The 23,529-nt window shown below is 41.7% G+C and overlaps 1 protein-coding gene across 1 annotated transcript in view; it reads right to left on the bottom strand.

The window, feature by feature from the left end:
• THADA (THADA armadillo repeat containing) overlaps window positions 1–23,529 on the bottom strand; it is a 332,219-nt gene that overhangs the window by 161,408 nt on the left and 147,282 nt on the right. The window lies entirely within an intron of this gene.

Here is a 23,529-nt window from a genome sequence, read left to right as displayed (position 1 = left end):
AGGCTCTTGTATATAAATGTTTCTTTTCAAATACAAATAACTCTGACATAGTTACAGATGTTCAGCTTTCAATTAGCAGTAACTGTACACTAAAGAACGCCCCTCCTTTTGCCCCCGACCTCTTGCAAATGATGATTTCCCAAAGGAATCTGGCATCCATACAGCAGGAAGAATGGAAAGTGGGAAAAAGGCCAGAATGTTCTACTTTCGGATATCCCGGGTTAGGGGACTTTCCAAATGCACACAACCAGGTTAAAAAATAAAAGATCTCCTCACAAAAAGCAATGCAATTATAGAAAAAGAAAGAGGAAAGCCACTTTTTAAAGTGATACTTAAATAACATTCATCATAAAGCAATGATTAAATGTAATTTCAAGCTCCTTTCTACTGCAAATTGCTTAAATGGAAGTATAGATTACAGTCAAATTTATATACACACACACACCAGGGCCCTCCAAAAAGTTTGTGACAAAGTAGAATTTTAGTGCAAGGTGTTCTTATAATACAATTTTCTATGAAATACTTGAAAGCCCCTTCTATACCATATATACATCAAGCAAAAAGCATTTCCAGCTACTTTTTTCGTCAGCTACTAGGGAATGAAGAGAATCTGATTAGAAAATTTAGCATCTAGTGGTTATAAGGATTGAAAACTAGAGTACCTGGGTATTCATTCTGCTTGAAAAACAGTTTTGTGACTTGCCCAAGTCTGAGTAACATCTCTGAGGCTCAAGAACTGGCAATGCTTTACCCCCCAGTACCCTGATGTGAAGTCCAGGCCACTCTTCAGTATCTGAAAGGAAGGTATAAGTTCCAGGGCTGCCTGTGGTTACCAAGCTCCATGAGTGACCGAGTCCCTCATAAAAGTCTGCACAGTATTTGCAGAAACTTCAAAACAAAGTTACCATACTATGTTGTTTAGGGAGTAATGACAAGAAAAAAGTCTGTCTATATTTAGTAGAGATGCCTTTTCCCAGTGGTCTGCAGCTCGCTGAGCTCACAAGTGCAGAGTGCACAGGTGGTTTGAAGAGCAGCCTGGAGAAAGGTTTCATAACACACCGTGTGTAGGTCTGGTCTGCTAGCACTGTATTCTGAGAAATGCAGGGCTCCCTATGGCCGCATCCAAGATAATTAAGACCATGACATGAATTCTGCAACATTTTTAAAAGCTAAGGCAACAAACTGATAGGAAAACAAGGAAATTTCCTTAGTGATATTGAAAGTGGCTGAAAGAGTGAGACAGCCTGTTGCCTTCCTTGAAACAAAGCAAATGAATTCTGGGTCATGATGGTTATTTTTACTTTTCACACCCTGGGAAAAATCACTTCCTCAATAGCCCTAACTGTGGTCTAGACCTGAACAGCAAGTCCTGCACAGAATCTGCAACACACACACACACCCCAATAGTGTGTTCAAAGCTCTAGCCCTCTCACTTGAACAAACCAGTTCTCTGTGCATTCTAATCACACAAGCACTGATTGCCTACCATATGTTCTGCCTTGTGTGACAAGACACATATGTAACAGTAGTGTTTTAGTCTCACAAGTATATAGTTCTTGGTAATTAAAAATGTGTCTGCCTGCACACCTGTGATCTCTTTACTATGCAACATGGTTGTAGGGCAAGAGAGCATTATAAAACTCAAAAGCAACAAATAAATGAGGCTCAGAAGGCTAGCTGAACCATGTAGGATGTGTAAGCAGCAGTGCCTGGCCAGAAGTGCAGGTCAGGGTTCTAACAGAATTTCTCAAGCCCAAGCTGTAGTTCACACCTGGAAACCAAGGGAACACAAAAAATATCCCCTGGCTTCCATAAACACAAACTTTAACTTATAAGTATGTGAAAAATCTCTAAATAAGTGGCTTTTTGTTGCTGTTTAACATTGTTTTGGATCATGAAAACATTTCAGAATCTCATGTAAACCAGACTCCCTCATAAGGGAAACAGATTTATGAACATATACACACAGTGTTCCCTATAACCTCAGGAAGTTTGTGATGTGCATTCAGAACCCCTGGGGTGGGCCTTCAGCTTAGGATTGGAATTCTTGTGTCCCACACTGCAGTGTTTGGTTTTGATACTTGACTCCAACTCCTGTCCCCAGCTTCCTGCTAATACATACAGTGGAATGCAGTGGTGACAGCTCAAGGAACTGGGCCTCTCACCGATGTGGGAAAACTGGACTGGCTCCCAGCTTTGGCCTGCTCTGGTTTCAGTCCACGCAGTTGTGAGCACTTAGGGAGTGAACCAGTAGATGTGAGCTCTGTCTCTTAATGTTCTTCTTAGAAAACATGGGCTAATTATTGCTTCTTAAAGCAATTCCTAATACAGGACTTTATACTTCAAAAAAACAAAACAAAACAATCTTTTATGTATCTGAAAGAGAGAGAAGAGAATTCTTTCATCTGCTGATTCACTCCCCAGATGGCTGCAGTGGCCAGTGCTGGTCCAGGCTGAAGCCAGGCGCTTCATTCAGATGTTCCAAGCAGGTGGCAAAAGTCCAAGGTCTTGGGTCATCTTCTGATGTCCTTTCCAAGCCATTTACAGAGAGCTGGATGGAAAGTGGAGGGGCCAGGACATATCCGGGATGCCAGGCATTGCAGATAGCAGCTTTATCTAGAATGTTGCAATAGCAGCTCCAAAAGTATTAAATTGAACAAAACGAAACCCTTGAGGCATATTTCCCAGACCCAGGTTAAGAATCTGCAGCTGTTTCTTTCCACACAGTAAATGACTTAATAGTGTGGTTGGTTATCAGCTGTGTGTCCTGCTTCATCTAACACAGTGATGGGGCTTAGGACACTGCTCACAGGGGGCCCCGGTTTAGAGACAGAACATACCCTGCTGATACTAAATCCTTGGTGCAAAAGGAAACACACACACACACACACACACACACACACGGAGTGGCACAGAAAAAAAGAAAAGAAAAGTGCTGGGGCAGCTCCCAATGGAGATCAAGGACCCTTGGATGTATGACATAGAGTACCTCTGGACTTTGGGGACACAGGGGAGTTGAGCCTGCAGCTGTTTGAGCTTGACAGGACCACTCTGCCAAGATCGTCCCCAGACAGGCAGCTGGCCACAAGGAACTGCCAGCCATGGGAGGTGGGCCCCTAGAGAGGGGGTGGGCGGCAGATGAGAGGAGCCTGAGCTGTGCCTAGGTGGGGAGGCTGAGAACATCTGCATGTGATGGCAGAGTCTCCCTCAGGCCAGCACCTTTCCCTCCATGAGCCCAAGTGTACCGCAAGGGTCCCAGGCAGAATGCCAACTGGAAGCAGGCGTGGGCTCCTGCAGAAACACCTTTATAATTTACGCTGCTCGTTTCTGCTGGGAGATCAAAGTCATTATCATTTTAAGATGAAGAAAATAAGAACTCCCCATATTTCTTCAGTTATAAAACTAGCAACTGGCAAACGCTGTATGTTAACAGGACCTTTCCACCCGTACGCTTCAATCTAGCTAAGACTTTACAACACAGTTGCCTCAAAATCCCCAGGGCCCCAATGTTTCCACAGCCATTCAACCTAATCACACTGAGACATCATGCTGTATGGAATCTCCCAGTCTGCAACTGGTAGACTGTGAAGCAGAGTAGTAAGGACGAAGCTGACCACACCACCATTTAGTGAGTACTGATGTAGGATGAGACTTGGTGTCCTCAGTCTGACCAATCCTCAAGCTCCCTGCTAAACTCATACTAGAATGCCACACCATTATGGTGCTGGCAAATGACAAGCCAAAGTTGAGGCAATCCAAACTTACAGGAGGTACCTCTAAAGGTGAGAGGTAAGAGGCTAACACCTCTGCTATACCATTTTCAGAAAATTACCCTGTTTCTTCCAACAGGTTGGCTTCTCCTGAGTACAGGTTCAGCCTCGCTGAACTGAACATCTCTCCAACCTAGTGTCTGGGGGACCCTCCCTTTTCCTCTGAACTCTGCTAAGGTATAACTTTGTTTTGTAAACTCTAAACTGAACTGCTCCTGGTCAGAACCAGTCACTTCCTTTCCTGTGCCTAGCCTGCAGCTGCACATCTGGCTCTGTCAGAGAACAAGTGAATTTCATTTACCTTCCCCCAGAATCATCAAGTTTACTACTCAAATGACCTTCAGAGCAAAGAAAGACATATTTTACAGAGTGAGAAAGAGAATCAGGTAGGTCCTGATCTGCTATACTCTGCAAATGGCTGTAATGGCCAGAGCTGAGCTAATCTGAAGCTGTGAGTCAAGAGCTTCTTCTGGCTCTCCCAGACAGTGGCCTAAGGACTAGGGCCATCCCCAGTCCCAGCAGGGAGCTGGATCAGAAGTGAAGCAGCTGGGACATGAACCAGTGCCCATATGGGATGTTGGCAACAGTGGTTAGATTAGCTTGCTACAATACCATAGCAGCCCCAGAAACAAGGTTTTTATAATTCTTTTATCATGGAGCACACAGGACAGGAGCTAAGAGTATGTCCTAGCATCCAGCAGACCTTATTAATTCTAAGCTCTGACACCAGTGCATGGATCTTAGACAAGCAATTAAGACTCCTACATTTTTGTCTTCCAGATAATGGGGAAAGAGTACTTGCCTAACAGGACTGTGGGAAAACTTGAATAAAATAATGTGTGTCAGACACAATTCCTACTAGATAGGATGTGATCAATAATTGGTAGCTACCATCAAATCTAGCAGATAGGCTAACTCAAAGACTTAAACCTTTTATGGACACACGCAGAACCTGTTTTTCCCCAGTGTTCTGTTTTAGCCAGTGACCAAGGAAAACAAAGCCCTGCTGTACCCAACAGACCCCAAGTGCTCACAAAGACCCACCTTTCTCCAGCCCTTCCTGAAAGAGCTGGAAAGGAGAGAAGGAGGTTTAAGTTTCCCTAGGGCCTTTTGACTTGTTAAGGAGAGACCCACTGGCTTTCTTCCCTATGTCCAGGGCCCAAGTCTATTTTCTGTTGATTCCATGCCATTACAAGAAAGATTTTTTCCTTTTGTTGTATGCGGTTCAAAGTTTCAAATCTTGCCTTCAGGAAAACAAGAACATGAGTGGGTATATTTACATGCATGGAAGAGGGAAACCACTAAAAAATAAAGCTTGTACCCAGTGAGTCTGAAAAAGCAAACCATGTCCAATGCCTATGAAATATGTCTTTGTTATGAAAGTGAAGTCCCTCTTCCACATTCTCAGGTGAGCTCAGCGAGGAGTTGCCAGATTCTCTGTTTGTTCCTCCTGTACCAATGTTCGGTTCAAAGGCTTGATCTACCCTCATTTGGACAAACTGACCTAGCACTTACTGCAGTGTTGCCCTCCTCATAACTCATGACTTTCCTTAAATATTTTTCTTGGAAATGTAATGGGTTCAAGACTTTTTGAAATTTTTATTTCATTTTATTTACTTGAAAGGAAAACAGAGAGAGACCTCTCATCAGTTAGTTCAGGGATTCACATACCTGCCCATCACCTGCTGGCTCCCAGGATACCCATCAGCAGGAAACTGGAATCAGAAATGGAGCCTGGATTCAAACCCAGGCTCTCCAGTATGAGATGTGAGCATCCAAGGAGGTATAACTAGTAGGCCAAATGCCTGCCCCTTTCTTTCTTTTTTTAAGAGCAGACAGTACCTAGGCAAATATATGCATATTTTTACCACTGATGGACAACAAAACAAACATTTCTGCAGGAGGTATAGCCACTTTTTCTAACTCTGTCTACTGGCAGCAACTGCTTTTTGCAAATTAATATTTATGAGCATATTAAAATATGTTTGTGAATAAATACTAACATTAAGCCACAATAGAGCATATGAAAACTGTAATGTGTGTCCACTTGGGACAAGACTAACCACAGAGCCAAAGTCTTAGAAGATGCACCCATTTCAGGTCACTTCCACTCTGCCTCACAGTTCCCAAGGCTTTGCCAAGTCTATTGACTCCTGGCTGTGAGAATGCTGAGCTGGAATCAGCCTGTGTTACCTGGTGATCCCTACACTTGCTGCTGTAAGAAGGCGGCATAGCATGGAGCCACACAAGGTGGCAAGGACAAAGAGTCACGGATATAGTGGCCAGGGTGACATGCAGTCATCCTTCGAGTGCTAGGAACCAAAGTGAGGGGAATTCTTCAAGTGGGGAGAACTGTGTTTTTACTTGAAAACGCTCTGAACCACACATTTTAGTTACTGGGAATTACAAATGCCTTCAATAAATGAAAGGCTGCATGACTGTTGAATGTTAATCCTTGATTATGTGAAGATACAAACACAACAGGATCAAGTATGAAAATTACTTCTCATCTGAAATTTCATTTAAGTCTTTCATCCTTCCCTGCTCAGACAAGAACAAATATGATTGGAAACGAGCTTTCCAGATTCCACCCAAATGTTTTGGACAGCTGGAAAGCAGGTTTTCCTCTGGAACACCAACGTGTAGGATACCTTAACAATAATTCTCTGACTCTGGGAAAAGTACGAACAAACTTTGTAGCCACATACGCAGACATTAGAAGTTCCACAGAAGGAAAGGAAACTATCAAAATTAGTCTTTACCTAAAGTAAAACAGTGTTATAGAAGATGAAAAAAACATATAAAGAGCTAACGTAACACACATAAAATTTTTCCTAATCAAATGGAAGTAACCACTAAATTTCATTGGAAATTTTGGCACAATCTCGCCTGTCAGTCAAGCTGTGGGTCTCCTCTCTGATGTTGGTTCAATGAGCAACTGGGTCTACTGGTCTCCAGCAACAGCTGGAAAAGCATTCTGCATCTGTTCTGGGGGATCTTGGGCTGGGGGAGCCACCTACAGGTAGGGGCTGAGGATGGCAGCTTCTATAGACTGAGTAAAAGGACTGCACAAAATCCCTCAAGATGTCACTCTCCTGGCTTCCCAAATAACCAAATGACACTCAGGGTCCACAAATTTATCCTAGGGGCTGAAGGCAGTCGCTAGTGGCAGCATGTCTTCTCTCCTGGCAGCAAGTGAATGGGCCTGACCATCAGTCCTCAGCAGGCAAGTCTCCTTTTGGTGTTGGTCACTATTCAAAGGCCAGGTTTCCAGAGTGATTTTAATACAGATGGAACGAACTCACTACGCTTTAGAGCAAGTGTTTACATATTTATATATAGCAAGTGATTTTCTTATTATTAAGCACAGCCCTGAGATGTCAATTTAAGAAGCTGTACAAGGTAAAGACAGAACTTACCCAGTTTTCTTTTCTTTCTTTTTTTTTTTTTTTTTAAGATTTATTTATTTTATTGGAAAGGCAGATGTACAGAGAGGAGGAGACAGAGAGGAAGATCTTCCATCCGATGATTCACTCCCCAAGTGAGCGCAACAGCTGAAACTGAGCCAATCCGAAGCCAGGAACCAAGAACCTCTTCCGGGTCTCCCACGCGGGTGCAGGGAGAAGGTTTAAAAAGAAATTTTAGGGCCTGGCGCAGTAGCCTAGTGGCTAAAGTCCTTGCCTTGCATGCACCGAGATCCCACATGGATGCCAATTCTAATCCTAGCAGCCCAGCTTCCTATCCAGCTCCCCGCTTGTGGCCTGGGAAAACAATCGAGGACGGCCCAAGGCCTTAGGACACTGCGCTGGTGTGGAAGATCCAGAAGAGGCTCTTGGCTCCTGGCTTCAGATTGGCGCAGCTCCAGTTGTTGTGGCTGCTCAGGGAATCAGCAGATGGAAGATCTTTCTCTCTGTCTCTTCTCCTCTCTGTATATCTGACTTTCCAATAAAAATAAAATAAATCTTGGGCCCAGCATGGTAGCCTATTGGCTAAAGCCCTCACCTTGCACACACCAGGATCCCATATGGGCACCAGTTCTAATTCTGGCAGCCGCGCTTCCCATCCAGGTCCCTGCTTGTGACATGGGAAAACAGTCAAGGACAGCCCAAAACCTTGGGACCCTGCACCCATTTGGGAGACCTGAAAGAGGCTCCAGGCTCCTGGCTTCAGATCAGCTCAGCTCCGTCTGTTGCAGTGGCTTAGGGAGTTCATCATTAGACGGAAGATCTTTCTCTCTGTCTCTCCTCCTCTCTGTATATATGACTTTCCAATCAAAAAATCTTAAAAAAATAAATTTTAAAAAGCTATTTTTAGTTTTGATTTTCAGCTCTCAAATATCCTAGAACAAAGATGTCTACTGCCAGGTCAGGTGTGATAGCACAGTGGTTAAAGTCCTCGCCTTGTACACGCTGCGTTCCCATGTGGGCGCCGGGTTCCCATGTGGGCACCGGTTCTAATCCCAGCAGCCCTGCTTCCCATCCAGCTCCCTACTTGTGGCCTGGGAAAGCAGTCGAGGACGGCCCAAGTCCTTGGGACCCTGCACCCGCGTGGGAGACCCGGAAGAGGTTCTTGGTTCCTGGCTTTGGATTGGCTCAGTTTCAGCTGTTGTGCTCACTTGGGGAGTGAATCATCGGATGGAAGATCTTCCTCTCTGTCTCTTCTCCTCTCTGTATATCTGCCTTTTCAATAAAGATAAATAAAAATCTTTAAAAAAATATGTCTACTGCCACATGAAATGCAAGTTTCTCATTGTGGCACACAAAATAACTTAAATGTAGCCCAACACTGCTTAGACAAACCACAGATGCCAAGTAAACCTTTCTTTGGCCAAATGTTTTTGATTTTTCAAAACACTATTTTTATTTGAAAAGGAGATTTACAGTGAGGGAGGAGAGAGAGGGAGAGAAGAGGGATAGAGAGAGAGAACTAGCTCTCTTATGGGATTCTGGCAGCACAGCTGGAGGCTTACCCTGGAAGCCACAGCACCAGCTCCTTCTTTTTAACTTGAAAGGTAAAGAGACAATTCTCCCATCTTCTTGTTCAGTTCCCAAAGGCCCACAACAGCCGGTGCAGGGCCAGACCAAAGCAAGGAGCCAGGAACTCAATCTGGGTTTCCCACATGGGTAGAGGAAATCTAGCCACTTGGGCCATCATCTGCTGCCCAACAGGGTACCCATTACAGAACTGGGAGCAGAGCCAGAATATGAACCAAGCATTCCAAAGCAAGACCTTACTTGCTGTGCCAACCCTCAGCCCCTCTTTGACTAATTCAACTTTTCAGGTGAGTATCTCTGAAACGCTCTATTAAAATCTTACAACACCTCAGCATCATGTCAGTCAAGTGAGTATGCAATATGGTGCTAATTTTAAAAACAAGTACTTTCAAATATGAACAAGTATGTTCGTTTCCTTTTGAGAAAAATCAACTACATTTCTGAAAGATTCCAATATCCCTGCTAAAAGCTAGGAAGAAAAAGAAGGGATGGGAGGAGCCCTCACTAAGTGTCTGCTCCATGGCAGGCAGTATGCTAAGTCCTTTCAAATAATTTATCTCATCTTAGTATTCAGATAAGTCCCTTGAAATAAATATAGGCTACTATGTAAATACAAAGAGATGAATGTTTTCACTCTAGATGGTTTAGTGGGAACATGTACTGAATGATGTTACCAAATAAAATACAATCATAACCAAATAAAGTGCCTGGTACCACTTTGTCTTGTGGTCATAGAAACGGAATCCTTTATGAGCAACTTATCCCACTAATTCCAATGGTTAAAACTCATATTTTCAGATCTCATATACAATAAATTTGTAAGTCAAATATGTTTCCTAATGTACTAGCTAGAATTTAACAAAACAAAGTTCAATTATTTATAATGGATAAATCTTTCAGGAGGGCAAATTGGTCACTAGAACTTGGATTCAAATTCATCCACTCTATTACAGTTCTTGTAGCATAGCCTTCAACCAAGTTATGAAGAAGTTATGAAATAAAAGCTTATAAATGTAATGTATTATTTCTCTCTCACACACACACACTCCAGACTCCCTAAGGGACTCACAGTGTCCTTTGCTGTTTTCTATCCATACTGACCAATTCAGGTCATAACATTTCCAATTACATAAAATAATACTTACAGACAAGCTCAAAATGCCCAAGAATAAAAATATTTAACATTTATAGTGAAAAGAAAAATCACATACAATTCAGGATGTTGACAAAATCATCACAGGCTCGCGGAAAAAAAACGACATGTGTCATGCCATGTCATGGGACTACTCTGGGGAAGTGAAAGCTGCTGTAAAGCAGGCACACACACTTACGGGATTTCCTTTATGTCTGTTAAGTCAGGCTACATTTAAAACATCCTCAAATTAAAATATTAGCATCTATCAATGTGGCCGGGGGCAAGTTACATAATGTCCTTCTGCAACCTCATCTGGAAAGTGGTATTAGAATAAGTGATCTCCAAAGTCCCTGTTGATAACAAAATCCTGTAATTCAATGGACATTTAAGCATTCCAGGCAGATAACTATCTTTTTTTTTATTTTAAAATATCTTTATGACCTCTCTTGATATGTTCCACTGCTTAATCTCATAATAATACTGATGCTGATAATAAAAGTTTTATGTCTAACGCTAACCACACTCCTCCACTCTACAGTTGCAGCCAATTTTCTCTAGTCTCAGCCTCTGTGGAGTTGCCGAACAAATGACCAGTGTTTTCTACACACAGGAAAACCCTTCATTAACCATATTGGAATCCTGTCATTAAGCACCCCTTACTCTTCCCTTCCGCAGGCTACGACTACCCCGACTCCTTTAATCATGTAGAACCTTTTCTCTAGAATCTCGCTAATTATTTTTCCTTTGGAGGGAATTAAATGAATCCTCTCAATACCATCAGCTCAAACAAGTATGGGTGCTACTGCCTGGATGAGAGAAATCTGAGCATTTCTTTTAATATGATTGTTCTGCAGCTATTTCAATTTGTTTTTTGCTAAAGCTAATTAATGCCCTAAATGACCCTTCTCATGTTTCGCAGCAACACTCCAAGCTAAGATCAGAAAGAATGAATTTTTAAAAACCATAAAGTACATGGAAAGTTTGGAAAAATTCTAGGAAATTACACTTTGCTTTTCCTAGAAAAACAGCACAAAACAGGAAGGGATACTGAGATATTGGGAATAGACTGGGAAAGTTGTTTTTTTTTTCTCATGTGAAGATGGTAATTAGGTAAACCAAGTCATATTTTAACCTACATCATCTTTAACTATTGCCAGGCTGGTTTTAAACACCTTCAGGGGAAGAGCTGCCTCGATGCCCATGTTTAGTCTGCCACAGTCAGAATGTACTTACTTAGGTATAATTAGACTCTTTCTTGGTGCAACTTAATTTTGTTTTTCTGGTTCTACATGCCAGGAAAATAAATGGATTTGTGCCGAAAAGACTTGTGTGTAGAATGTATTCAAAATAATAAGCAAACAAACCTAATTTTTAAAAATGGGTCAAAGCCTTGAAAAAAGACACTTGAGCAAAGACACGGATGGGAAAAAAATAATCACCACACATGTAAAACTGCTCAACACTCTGTCGTTAAGGAAGTCCAAATAAAAACGCCAAGAAGATACCATTACATTCTCCCTAGAAAGGCTAAAATTGAAAAGGCTGAGCAAACAAAATGCTGGCTAGGATATGGAACAATTGGAACCAATATTTTGCTGGAATGAATGTAAAATGGTATAATCACTTCAAAACACAACTTGGGAATTTGTTTTTAAAAATTAACTATACACAGCCCACCCATTCCTTTCTCATGTGGTCAGCTTAGAGAAATGAAAGTCTACATAAAGACTTGCACTGAAAGTCCTCAGCAACTTTCCTGCAACAGCCTAACTTGGACACAGCACAAACGTTCATCAGCATGCGTGTATGCAAGCGACCTGGGCTGTATTCATAACTGAATATTACTTGGGAATAAAAAAGAAGAAACTACTAATACAAGGGGACTTCAAAAGTTGTGGAACATGGAATTTAAAAGTAAGTTTATCTTTGTGTAAAAAATGTGAAAGTGCATAAAAAGGGGTCTTCAAAAGGTTATGGAAAATACACAATATTTTAAAAACTGCATGGATTTTAATTTTTCTTGTACTAAAACAAACCTTTTAATTCAATTTTCCATGAGTTTTTTGAAGCTCTACCCATGCACATATAACAATGTGGCTGAATCAAAAAATACATTATGCTCTATGAAAAGGCTTCACAAAATACAATGAATGAATGCATACTGCATGATTCCTTTATAGAAAAATCAAGGAAATGCAAATGGTCTAGTGATATAACACAGAACAGTCATTGCCAGATGATTAAGGAATGGCAGGTAGGGGAAAGGGAGGTTGGATAAGGATTAAAAGGATGATAGACATGGTCACTATCTTGACAGTGCTGATGGTTTTATGGGTACATAAACTTATCAAATTGCACACTTGAAACATCTGCACTATACTTACTGCCAACTATATGTCCATAAAGTTGTTTTTAAAGAAACAACTCATATACATTACAAAAGTTAAGTTATACATCTGGTCTTGTTTTCTCTTCTAAGCCTCTATCTCCAAAACATTCCCTGTTTTCCTTCAACTAAATAAGCTCAGCTATTTCCTTCAAATGTTTATGGCCAGAATTAACTTGTGGTGTTCTCTTAAAAAAATTAAGAAAGGTATCCTAAGAATTCATCATGTAAAACTGTAAAAAATAAAACCAAAAATACATCTTCTACTTGCCCTTTAGACAGGCTCAGGGGGAAGAAGTGACTTGCCCTAGCTCACAAAGAGCAAAAATGGGCAAAAATCAGTTCTATCTGACTCCAGACTTTGTGCTAATTGCAAAAACTCGTATGCCTGTACTCCAAGATATTTTTACCACCAAAGGGATTGAATAACAATAACATATATTAAAAGAAAGTCAACAGTACTACTTTTAAGTATAGTTGACAATACAAAACTATTCCAGGATTATTAGGCTAAAACATACTTACCCCCACTAGACTTGGGTGGTTAAGCCTACTTTCCTAACATCTTAGGATCATTCTTTTAATTTGCTTATTCCATACTGCAAAAGTGATTTTCAACTCACTTTAGTTGGAATAAATCTAAATTTTGAAAAAAGAAGCCCTATCCATATACTATTATTTCACAGAGTCTAGATGAATGGACAACGGGGACTGCTGTGCAAAATTTGAAGATGAAACAAAACTGATTACACACACATATATCCCACCATTGATTAAAAATACACTAGCCTTACAAGTATACAATTTCCTTAGTGGTGTTATCTTTGTTCAGAAACATACTACATTACTATATGGCAAAGCCCTTTAGAATTTAATTAGGATACTAATTATGCAGAGAATCACATTACTTTCAAGTCCTTCCTTGGATTGTGACCAAGGCTTTAACATATTAAGTTCACATGGCTGCATTTCAAGATGGGGACCATGAGAATAAAGAATACTGCTCTCATACTCCAAAGTGGCCATTGTGCCTCAGACTTTAGCTATGACACAATCTGAGACATTTGCTAGAAAAAAAAAATCACTACTAATTTCCACTGCTAATTTTTAGTAGTCAGAGGTATTTACATTTCACTTGAATTTAGCTTTAATTCAATATCACCTTATTCCCCAGAGTTCCTCCTTGCCTATCAAAAAATCTAAAACAAAGTCAGTGCAAAATTATGAGTCATTCTTCAATCAAGCCAAGGACATAACCCTCAACCTAAGATTAAAAATAAAGTGCTATGTGTGAAATGTAATACTGTTTAACTGTGGGTGCTAAGGTCTAATAAATATAGCATTTCAAAAGAAAATTAAACAATCTGGATCACTTCCTTTCATTTCCATGATTTCATCAGTAGATTTCTATGGCTTTGGCTACATTTGCTAGTATTTGGAGACTAGGGAAATTGGTGGAACTTGGCATCATTTAGTTTATAATCTGTAGCACCAGTTCGTACATGGCACAGAAATATTTTCCACTCCTCTATATACTTCAAAGCATTTCACTTATTATCCAAATGGTTATTCTGACAAAATCATTAGTCAAAAAGAAAGCAAAGAAATCTTACTTTTTTTAAACTTGCCCTTTTCATACTACACTGCTTTAACCACTCAATGCTATTTCCGGAGCAGTCTTAAGTTCCTAAAGAATACCCACCACATCCTGCAATGCCAATTTTTCTTGCCTATGAGAGGTCAGGGCTTGTTTTTGCTGGCTTTCACTCAAAGTGCGTTACTATATATTTTAAATTTACCTTTTTACTAGATCCCTGTATTTTCTAGAATCTTCTAAAGAACATGTTGGCTTAAACATGAGAAAGGTATTGCTGATCATGGTGAATGCCTCAAATGAAGGCAGGGCTGAGTATGTGGGCATACATAGTCTTGTAGACAATACTCAATAAGAGCTTTCAGTTAGAGCTCTGAGTTCAGGGCTTCCAGGGTTAGCAAGAAAAAGTTTCAGGATTTGGAATAGGTAAGATGTATGTGTGTGCTTCATACTAAAACTCATACTGCAGCTATGTAACCAGGTATCTGCCACATGTGATCTTGGCTTGATAATAGTCTACTCTCAGGGCCTCCAACTCAAAGTAAAATTGAGAGGGCTGGTCAAATCCAGTCTTATTAGCAAGGTGGGTGGTGTCGCAGACAGCACCTAACAAGACAACATAAGGTGAGAAATGAATTTAATTGGGTGAAGAAACATGAGCTTGGCCACATACCATAGATGAGGTTAACTTACCTACCAACACTGCTTCTAGTCACAGAGCATTTCAAAGCTACTACTTGAACACCAAAACCACAGGCAGTACTATCTCAACCATCAACAGAGGCTAAGCCCCCTTCTTTGAATTAGCCTATAGAAGGAAAGTCAGAGCATAGAACCAGGTGCCAGGTACTGATACAGAAACCAAAGCATCATAACCAACATCTTAAATGCTAGGCCAAATGACTGCCCCAACTATTGCTAAGTGCACAGTTCAGTGGGATTCAGCCAACTTACCAAGTGGTTTTATTTTCACACTCAACAGGACTCTGGTCTCAGTGGATTTCCAGTCATTCACTGGCTGATACTCACAGGTAACCTCTTGGCTAGGTCTTCAAAATCAGGGTTCACTCACACAGTGGGGTCTGTATACTTAAGGTGAAGGAACGAACGCCCAAAATCCAGCATATGCCCATTTCCTTCCAGATGGAAGATAGAAACTTTGATCTTTTCCTTCCCATTAAGTTCTTTTGGAAAATAAGGAACCCACTATTCCCTGACCTTTGGGATTTTTACAAACTTCAGACTGCAGTTTAGAACACAGACAAGAAACTGTCCAAGGAAAACATGCCCCAAATGAACAGGATATAAACAAAGCTGTAACTAGGTAATTAATGGTAGGGACTTGCCTTCCCTCACTTGAGTCTCTGATAACAATCTGGCATTTTATCAGCAGGGTCTTTTATCTGGAAGGATTCACTGTGTTCTGCTGCCTGGAACTATTCTGGGAGGGGACAAAGAGAAGCTTTCATCTTGGAAAGGAAATGGAACTGCATCTAGAAGGGGTAAGGAAGAGTCAAAGCTGTAAAAAGACCTCTGAGTCGTTCCCTGCCAGAAAGGAGAGGTGAATAGAAAATGGGATGCCCTGTTCACTGACAGCAGAGGAGCACACTCCACTGCGAAAGTGGGCGCGGCAGCCCTCACCCTCGCCACACCGCTGAAGAGGGTCCCAAGCTCTGCATCTTCTGGACAAGGTCTTCCATTTATCTTCCCTTCCAAAACAGAGGAACAAAGGCTCATCTCATTGAGTCCTTTTACTGAAAAAAAAAGACCTGTGAGTCTTGAAGGTGCAGCTCAAAATGGAGGTAGCAATGAGAAAACGGGTTACAAGGGTGGTGTTGAGTGAGCATCCTCTGACCTTGCATATCGCTTCATGTAGGTTTCAATTACCCTAAGTGAAGGCTGGATCTAGCTGATGGTGATCACAAATGAGGACTATTGCGGGTGGAGGAGTCTGCCATGGTAGTAGAAAGTATCCCCTTATTCCCTATCCAAACATAGCTACTCCACTCAGTCTTCCTAGCAACATGCCATAGATTGGTTGTGGAAGGACTTGGGGGAAAAACAGGGTTTTGAATTCCCCATTCTACTTAGAACTCGGAAATATTTATCCAAGGTTGAGCCAGGGTGGCGAACCAATTCCAAAACCCACAGCCTGGGGCTTCTAAACTGGGCATACGTTGCCCAGTGACACTCATTCCCTTCTGTCATGTGCTGCAGCAGTCCTTTGGGGGCTCTGGGTTCATATCCAGGACGCTCAGGACAGCTCAGTGTTCCAGGCTTGGAAAAGGGGCCCAAGGAATCTGCTGGCTGGGCCAGCTTCCAAGGGGACAATGGACAGGGCACTCTCAAGCCATGCAGCAGAACACAACCTCCTCTTATTTTTTCAAGTATTTCTTAAGTCCAGTTGTCATTCTGGCTACAAATAATTCTGAGGATTTGAATGATGCAAGAAAAGAGAGAGAGGTATGCTTGGATCATATTAATTACAGATACTGGCTCTCAGCTACAAAACAAAACGCCGATTTCTTAAGTCTCTCTCACTAGATTTAGGAGAGTTATAATTAGCATTAAAGAAATTCATTCTTCATTTTTTTCCAAACTGAATCAAAGGTGGACCTAAATTATATAGGAAATTATATACAAAAAAGAGAATATCTAGGAAAAAGAGATTTTTTTTTTTTTCAGGAAAGTAATGGATAAACAGTCCAGGCAAGCAACAAACTCACATAAAGTAACCCATCAGTTCAAGGGACTCACTTGACAAATATATTCAGATATTTTCTGCCCACTACTTTATAAATGATTTTGTCTTGCGACACATGCTTGAGTAACAATTCAGTTTCCCCTTGGCTACCTAGATGTTCCCACAGCTTCTACCAAAACATGTGTAACTACAATCACCAAGAAGGATCTAGCACATTTACAACATAGCACGTTTCATACAACTCTGTGTTTTGTTAAAGCACTGGACACTTTAGAGATGGAACAGAAAAGCTCACGACTGCTGTGCATTATTCAGATGGGGGCTGAGCAACATTTAGCAGTTTTCACTGAAAGGAGAAGTGTGCATCTCTTACGAGCTGGTAGTTGGGGACTGTAAGTTCCAGCCCAGGAATCCTCCCTGATGTCCAAGAGCTGGGGCTCAGGAGTTCTGCTGCCCTCAGAGTGCTTTCCAGTGGATTCCACTGTAATCTTAGGGTGGAGGAGGGAAAAGGCACAGGGCACACGGAAATGCAAACTGAGGGACAAGAGGGCATCTGAGCCTCCTTCAGAGCCTCCTAAAATGGCTAACCCAGAGATTAGACACACAGGAAAGCAGCTCCTTAAAGCGCTTCCGTACAATTTTGGAGTCATGAAATTTTCACTTCATGATATTTAGTACCTTAGATAGTTCACTGATTTAGATTTATCTTTCTTCCAAGTCAGTTAAGGATTATCACATAATAAAACATCGGCAATTAAAAAATATTGAACATGTACTTATGCTCCTGCAATTTCTGTTTTCTTTCGAACTAAAAGGACAAATGCAGAAGTAAGTTATTAGGTGTGAAAGTATTCTGTAAACTTCAAATGCTTAGACAAATGTTTGCCACTGCTACTTTTTCTTTGTGTTTAAACAACCCTGAAGATTTTAAAAATTAGGTAGTTCTAGCAGTGGAAACTTAAGATGACACACTAGAAGACACACAGGAAACATTTTCTGAAAGTTTAAAAAGTATGTGTTTTATAAATAGCAGTCAGCCCACAAATAATCTCATTAAGATTTCATGCTTCCTAGCCTCCAGTCACATTTGCTTTTTACTAAGACACTTAAAACTGTGCAGTGACCCATAATTTCCTATAATAAGGAAAATTCTCTTGTAAGAAATTCTCAGTATTTCTCAAGCATCTCAGAAGTTTAGCTGAGAGGTTGTATTTAGCAACATGTCACAACTACTTGGGCTTAACTGCAACTTTTCTTCCTTCTCTACTGATTTTATATTAGAAAATGCGACGACTGTCAATGCAATGCCCAAAGGGGGAACATCTGAAGCAAGCAAAGGGAGTTCTAACGTGTATTATGTGAAACTGCACGTGAACTGCAGAATGCTGAGAGCTAGCTAGTCCTGTTCCCCTGAGGCAGGTGAGTGGAAGGGTGTCTGTGGGGTTAGGAGCAGGCACAGCCAAGGCAGTGGCTGTGACGATGAGGCCCAGAGCCAAAGGGCTTGGTTCAAATCCAAGTCTGAACACCTACTAGCAGGAAGACCCCAAAGCATAGACTTTCTACCACCTGACTTGCCCTTTCTGTGCAATGGGACTAACAATGGTAAAAACCTAACAGGATTGCCATGATGACTAACATATACAAAGTCCTAAAACAGTGCCTGGCCCATAGTCAACATTTGCTAAGTATTAGCAATTACCAGTAATTATTAGGGTGGGAAAAATCAGAACAAAAACAAGAGGGGCCAGAAGCATCACAGTAACAGAAAGATACTTCACAATGCCCATAACGTCATCTGTCTGATTCACCACTGTATTTCTAGTATCTGACACGTGATTCTTGTTATCAACAAAAATCTGCTGAGAGACTGAATACAGGAACTGATCCCTGATTCCTTTGCAAGTCACTTTCTGACTGTGGACACACTACATTTACTCTTTCCAGACCTCTGTTGCTCCATCTCCAGAGAAAGGTACTAAGACCTGTAGCTGTCTCACAGGAATGATAATATAAGGGGAAAGAAAGATATTTCAAATTTAATGCAGGGCTTCCAGAAGCCAACAATTTTTATTCCAATGCTCCTTGGGTACTGAGTATCCATGTGCACAGTCAGGGACAGCTGAGTCTCTGAAATACCTGGAGCACTGATTCTGATAGGCTTCTTCTTCTTCTTCTTTTTTTTTTTTTAAAGATTATTATTATTATTTTAATTGCAAAGTCAGATATACAGAGAGGAAGATCTTCCGTCCTTTGATTCACTCCCCAAGTGACTGCAATGGCCAGAGCTGCACCGATCCGAAGCCAGGAGCCTCTTCCACATGGGTGCAGGATCCCAAGGCTTTGGGCCATTCTTGACTTCCCTCCCAGGACACAAGCAGGGAGCTGGATGGGAAGTGGGGCTGCAGGGATTAGAACCAGCGCCTACACAGGATCCTGTTGTGTTCAAGGTGAGGACTTTAGCCACTAGGCCGCTGCGCCGGGTCCCAGATAGGTTTCTATTTCCAGCTGTACACACCAGACCAGGGAATACATCCAGGCTGGTGAAACATGGTGTAACACATCTTGCAGGCTCTACAAAGGGCTACTTAAACCTTGGTGTGAACAGTTAACTGAACTTGGTAACTTTCGGATGTCTGTAGGACAGGAAGAATTCGTTCAATGGAAAGCCAAATCTGTAACTCTGAGGGGGGCATCCAGATCTAGCTCTGATCCCTCAGCATAGGCGTGGCAACCCTGTTACTGACATACAGAGTAAAAAAGAAGAGGGCAGGATAAAGAGGTCCACTAAAGTTTGAAACGCAGCAAGAGTAAGGCGGAGGGAGTGGCACTGTTAGAGGAGAAAGGTGAAAGCCCAGAGAAGGATGTGAAAAAAAGAGTATAATGAAAAGAGTGTTTGCTATTGCATCAAATTCCAGAGAAAGATCAGGAGCATTGAGGCCTGCAAAGTAGCCAAGGGCTTTTTAAGTGTAAGATCACTCCCAGCACTCCCTGGTCACCTCTGTAGGTACCCTTCCCATGAAGTGGCAGAAACAGCAGCCCTGCAATGATTTAAGGAAGGAGTAGAAGTGGAGCAAGTGGAGTCGATTAAGACAGCCCAGCTTTTCTGGCCACGGAACAAAGGAGAGAGGGCAAGGGGTCGCTCAGGACTGCTGGCCTCAGCTTCCTCTTGGAAGGGTTAACGAGGGGAAGGGTGCTGGGTTGAGCAAGTGCACACAACAGGCCCTCGGAAAACACACTGAACAGATGGGTGAACCAGGGATTAAGAAGGCTCAAAGAATCAAATGAAAGACCAGAATGAAGGGTGAAGGAGATGATGCCAACTACTGATTTGAAGGGAGGTAAGATGTGTGAGGCGAGAAAGGTAGGGAAGAAAAAACAAAGGTGTGAGAGGCTGTGCATCCCAACCAGATGAACAGAATAATTTATTTATCTAGGTTATAATTACAGCAATTCGCTTATCAAAGGTACAGCTTACTGCAGTTTCAGTTACCCACAGTCAACTATGGTCTGAAAATTTTTCTGCAGAATTCTAAAAACAAACAATTTCTGATTTTTAAGTTATGTGTCTCTCTTAGAGGGCTGGTGTGGTGGCGAAGCAAGCTATTCTTCTACATACAGTGTCAGCATCCCATATGGGAGCTTGGATCATGCCCTGGCTCCTGTACTTCCCATCCAGCTCCCTGCTTAATGGCCTGGAAAAGCAGTATAGGATGGCCCAAGGCCTTGGGACCCTAGACATACGTGCAAGACATAGAAGCAGCACCAGGCTCCTGGTTTTGGATTGGGTTAGCTCTGATTGTTGCAGCCACTCAGGGAGAGAACCAACAGATGAACTCTCTCTTCCCTGACTTCTCTCTCTAAATCTGCCTTTGAATAAAAATAAATAAAATGCAAAACAAAACAAAACAAAAGTGTCTAAGTAATGTGATGAAATCTCCAGCTGTCCTGCTTGGACCAGCCCAGGGCATGACTCATGCCTCCATCATCCTCACATTCACACTGCATCCAATACCCACCCCTGGGGCACTTAGTAGCTGCCTCAGTTTTGAAAGCCTCTTCAGATGCCGTATTGATAAGCCAAAAAAAAAAAAAAAGTCATAAAAAGATTTGCTTCATGTGAAAACACAGAGGTCCTTAACTTAGTAAGAAAAAAAAGGGGGGGGGGGAATAGGTTGAGGCTGTGAAAGCCTATGGTATAGGAACAAATCACCCATTTGTGAAATTGTAAAGAAGAAATTTTGTTAGTTCCTGCCACACCTGAAAGTGAAACAGGTACAGCACAGCTCATAAGCGCTTAGTTAAATGGAAAAGGCCTAAAATCTGTGTAAATCAAGCTAGCAAAAAAACACAGTATATAAGATTTAGTACCATCTGGGGTTTCAGGCTTCCCCTCGGATCTTGGAATGGATCCTGAGGAAAAGCGGTCACTACTATAGGCTGGCGAGGGCCAAGGCCCGGCGTGGGGATGGGGGAATGACAGCCAGGGAAACATACTATGTTGTTCTTTCCCTCATCATTTTAAGTCTGCTATAATTAATTTTTACCTACCTACTCTAATTATTAATTCATATTTTCTGCCTAAGGAGAAAAAATGCTTTTTTTGAACTTAGAATGTTTCTTATTGAGAAGATGACTGCATATTAGGCAGCGTTCGGAGCTTAAAATTATAAAATCCTTCAATTCTTCAATAAAAGTGCCTGCTGAGTACCTTGGCTACAATTTTTGAGAAAATATTTAAGACCAAGGAAATAAAAGCTCCACATGGGAATACAATTAAAACATTTAAAAATTCTAAATAATATGATTAATACAATATTATTCTCCAGTCATTATTATTTGTATAAGCCTTTTGTAGCCTTTGGGGGTAGGGGGCAAATATTGTTGTTAACATTTATCATGAGAGTTACCAAAGACTAAACATCGATGGTTTCTGCTGGTCAACAGCAAATCACTTATTTTGTGAATTTTCTATGTTACCTTTGCAAGAAATGAAAGGGAAGTTCTTCATGACGACTCTTGAGTTATCATACAGCTCATTGTGAAAAACCTCTTCCTGGCTGGATCCCACTTCTATAGGATCAACAGCCTCACTCTTCTCTCCTCTTAGGTGAAATCACAAAGGTTAATTTTTTTTTTTTACAAAGGTTAATTTTTAAAAACTAAATATTGGGGCCAACATTGAGATATAGTGAACAATGCAGCTGCTTACAATGCCGGCTCCCACATGGGTGCTAGTTGATGCCCTGGCTGCTCCACTTCCTGGCTAGCTTGCTGCTAATGCAAAAGCAGCAGAAAACAGCCCAAGTATTTGGGCCCCTGTCATGCACATGGCAGATCCAGATGAAGTCCCTGGCTTTGGCCTGGCTCAGCCCGGCTATTATTCTTTCCAATACTTCTTGCTACTCTGGGAAAAGTTTCTGGACTTCTCCCTCCCTTCCCCCCCCTTCTTGGTAAGCCTTGTCCTCAGTGGACATACCATAGAACTAAGCAGATAACAGACACTATGTCAGGTTCATTAGCTGACACAGGTTCTACTGACTGTATGTTCTATCCAGACTGTATGTTCTTCATGAATGAAGATCTCTTCTTTACTCTGTGTCTTACCCAAGACCTGACTCAGCTACGGACACAATGAATGTTTAACAAACATTTGGCTATTCAAGTAACTGATTGGACTCCTACTTTCAAAGAGTGAATGGCAGTAACAGGACATGGATTACCATCCTTGTCAGAAATTTCACTAAAGAATGAGACTATTTGCAAATCAACTTACTTGTTCTGACATGACCTGAATGGGTCTGTTGAAGTAATAGATAACATTGAAGCAAAGCTGGTCCCTACAGGTTTTGTTTTTCCAGCTTGCTTTGTCAATGCATTCCATGGGAAGTGAACTCCTCACTCCTTTTGCTCAAAAACATATTTAGAAAATGGTCTTAGAGATCTGGCACCAGTGATGAGGTTGGCTGGGCCCCTCTCTAGGAACTGAGAGATAAAAATCCATGACAGATGACAGAGTGTCTTTCTATGCCAGAACTCTTTGCAAAAATTCACACCATACAATGAACATGATATCACTTCACACACCGAACCTCAGTTACCCTTGGGTGGGAATCAGAACCTGAGGTGGCCATGACCACCACGCTCAGGAGAGCCGCAGTAAACCAGGGAGGCAGAGTAGGTGCCTGCCTACACATTGTGATCTCACAGGCATTGTAGAACAACCTTCTAGTCTGGTTCCAAGTCCTCCCTTTGTAAGGCCTAACATGCCACCACAAGAGCTGCACTGGCTCAATTTCGAAATGCATGGCTCCATACTAGAAGAAATAGCCCCAGGGGAGATGACAGTGTGGTCATTGCAAGGATTTTGTGAAAGAAGAGGGGGTGGCACCTATTGGTAAAGAAGACATCTGAGCAGTGACCCTCTGCACTTTGACAATCCTGCCCACAGCCTGACCTGCTGTCAGAGTCTTAGCACTGAAACCAATGGGCCAGGGACCAAGTTTCCCATAGATTGGTGAGATAATAGGTCCCTTCTTTTACCCAGCTATTGTTAGCAGATTAGGATAGTGGGAGAAACCCTTCTTGGAGTTTCATGTTTAGTAGTAACCACAGGCAGAGTAGAGTTTTCAGAGCTCAAGGCTGGCCAGAAGGGAGGAAGTTCTAGGCTAAGCACCGCAAAGCTCTACTCTCAGGTGACTTCTAACCAGCAAAGCCTGACAACTCCTACACTCTTTCTCCAGACACCTCTGTTAAAAGAAGCTCCTTTGGGAAGACTGGATAACAAAGAGTTATCTAGTTCAATCAGTCTCCAAAAAAGCATCTCTGACTACTCAGAGACTCAAATGTTCCCTATGCTTGTCAGAAAACAAATGCAGTTTAAGCCAACATCTGGAATGAAGAAAAACATAGCAACCACAAAAAAAAAAAGATAATTAAATTAATAAGG

The sequence above is a fragment of the Ochotona princeps genome, chromosome 8, assembly GCF_030435755.1.
Source record: "Ochotona princeps isolate mOchPri1 chromosome 8, mOchPri1.hap1, whole genome shotgun sequence".
Classification (NCBI taxonomy): Eukaryota; Metazoa; Chordata; class Mammalia; order Lagomorpha; family Ochotonidae; genus Ochotona; species Ochotona princeps.
Note: the sequence above shows the minus strand (reverse complement) of the source record. Positions and strands in the feature narration are given on the sequence as shown.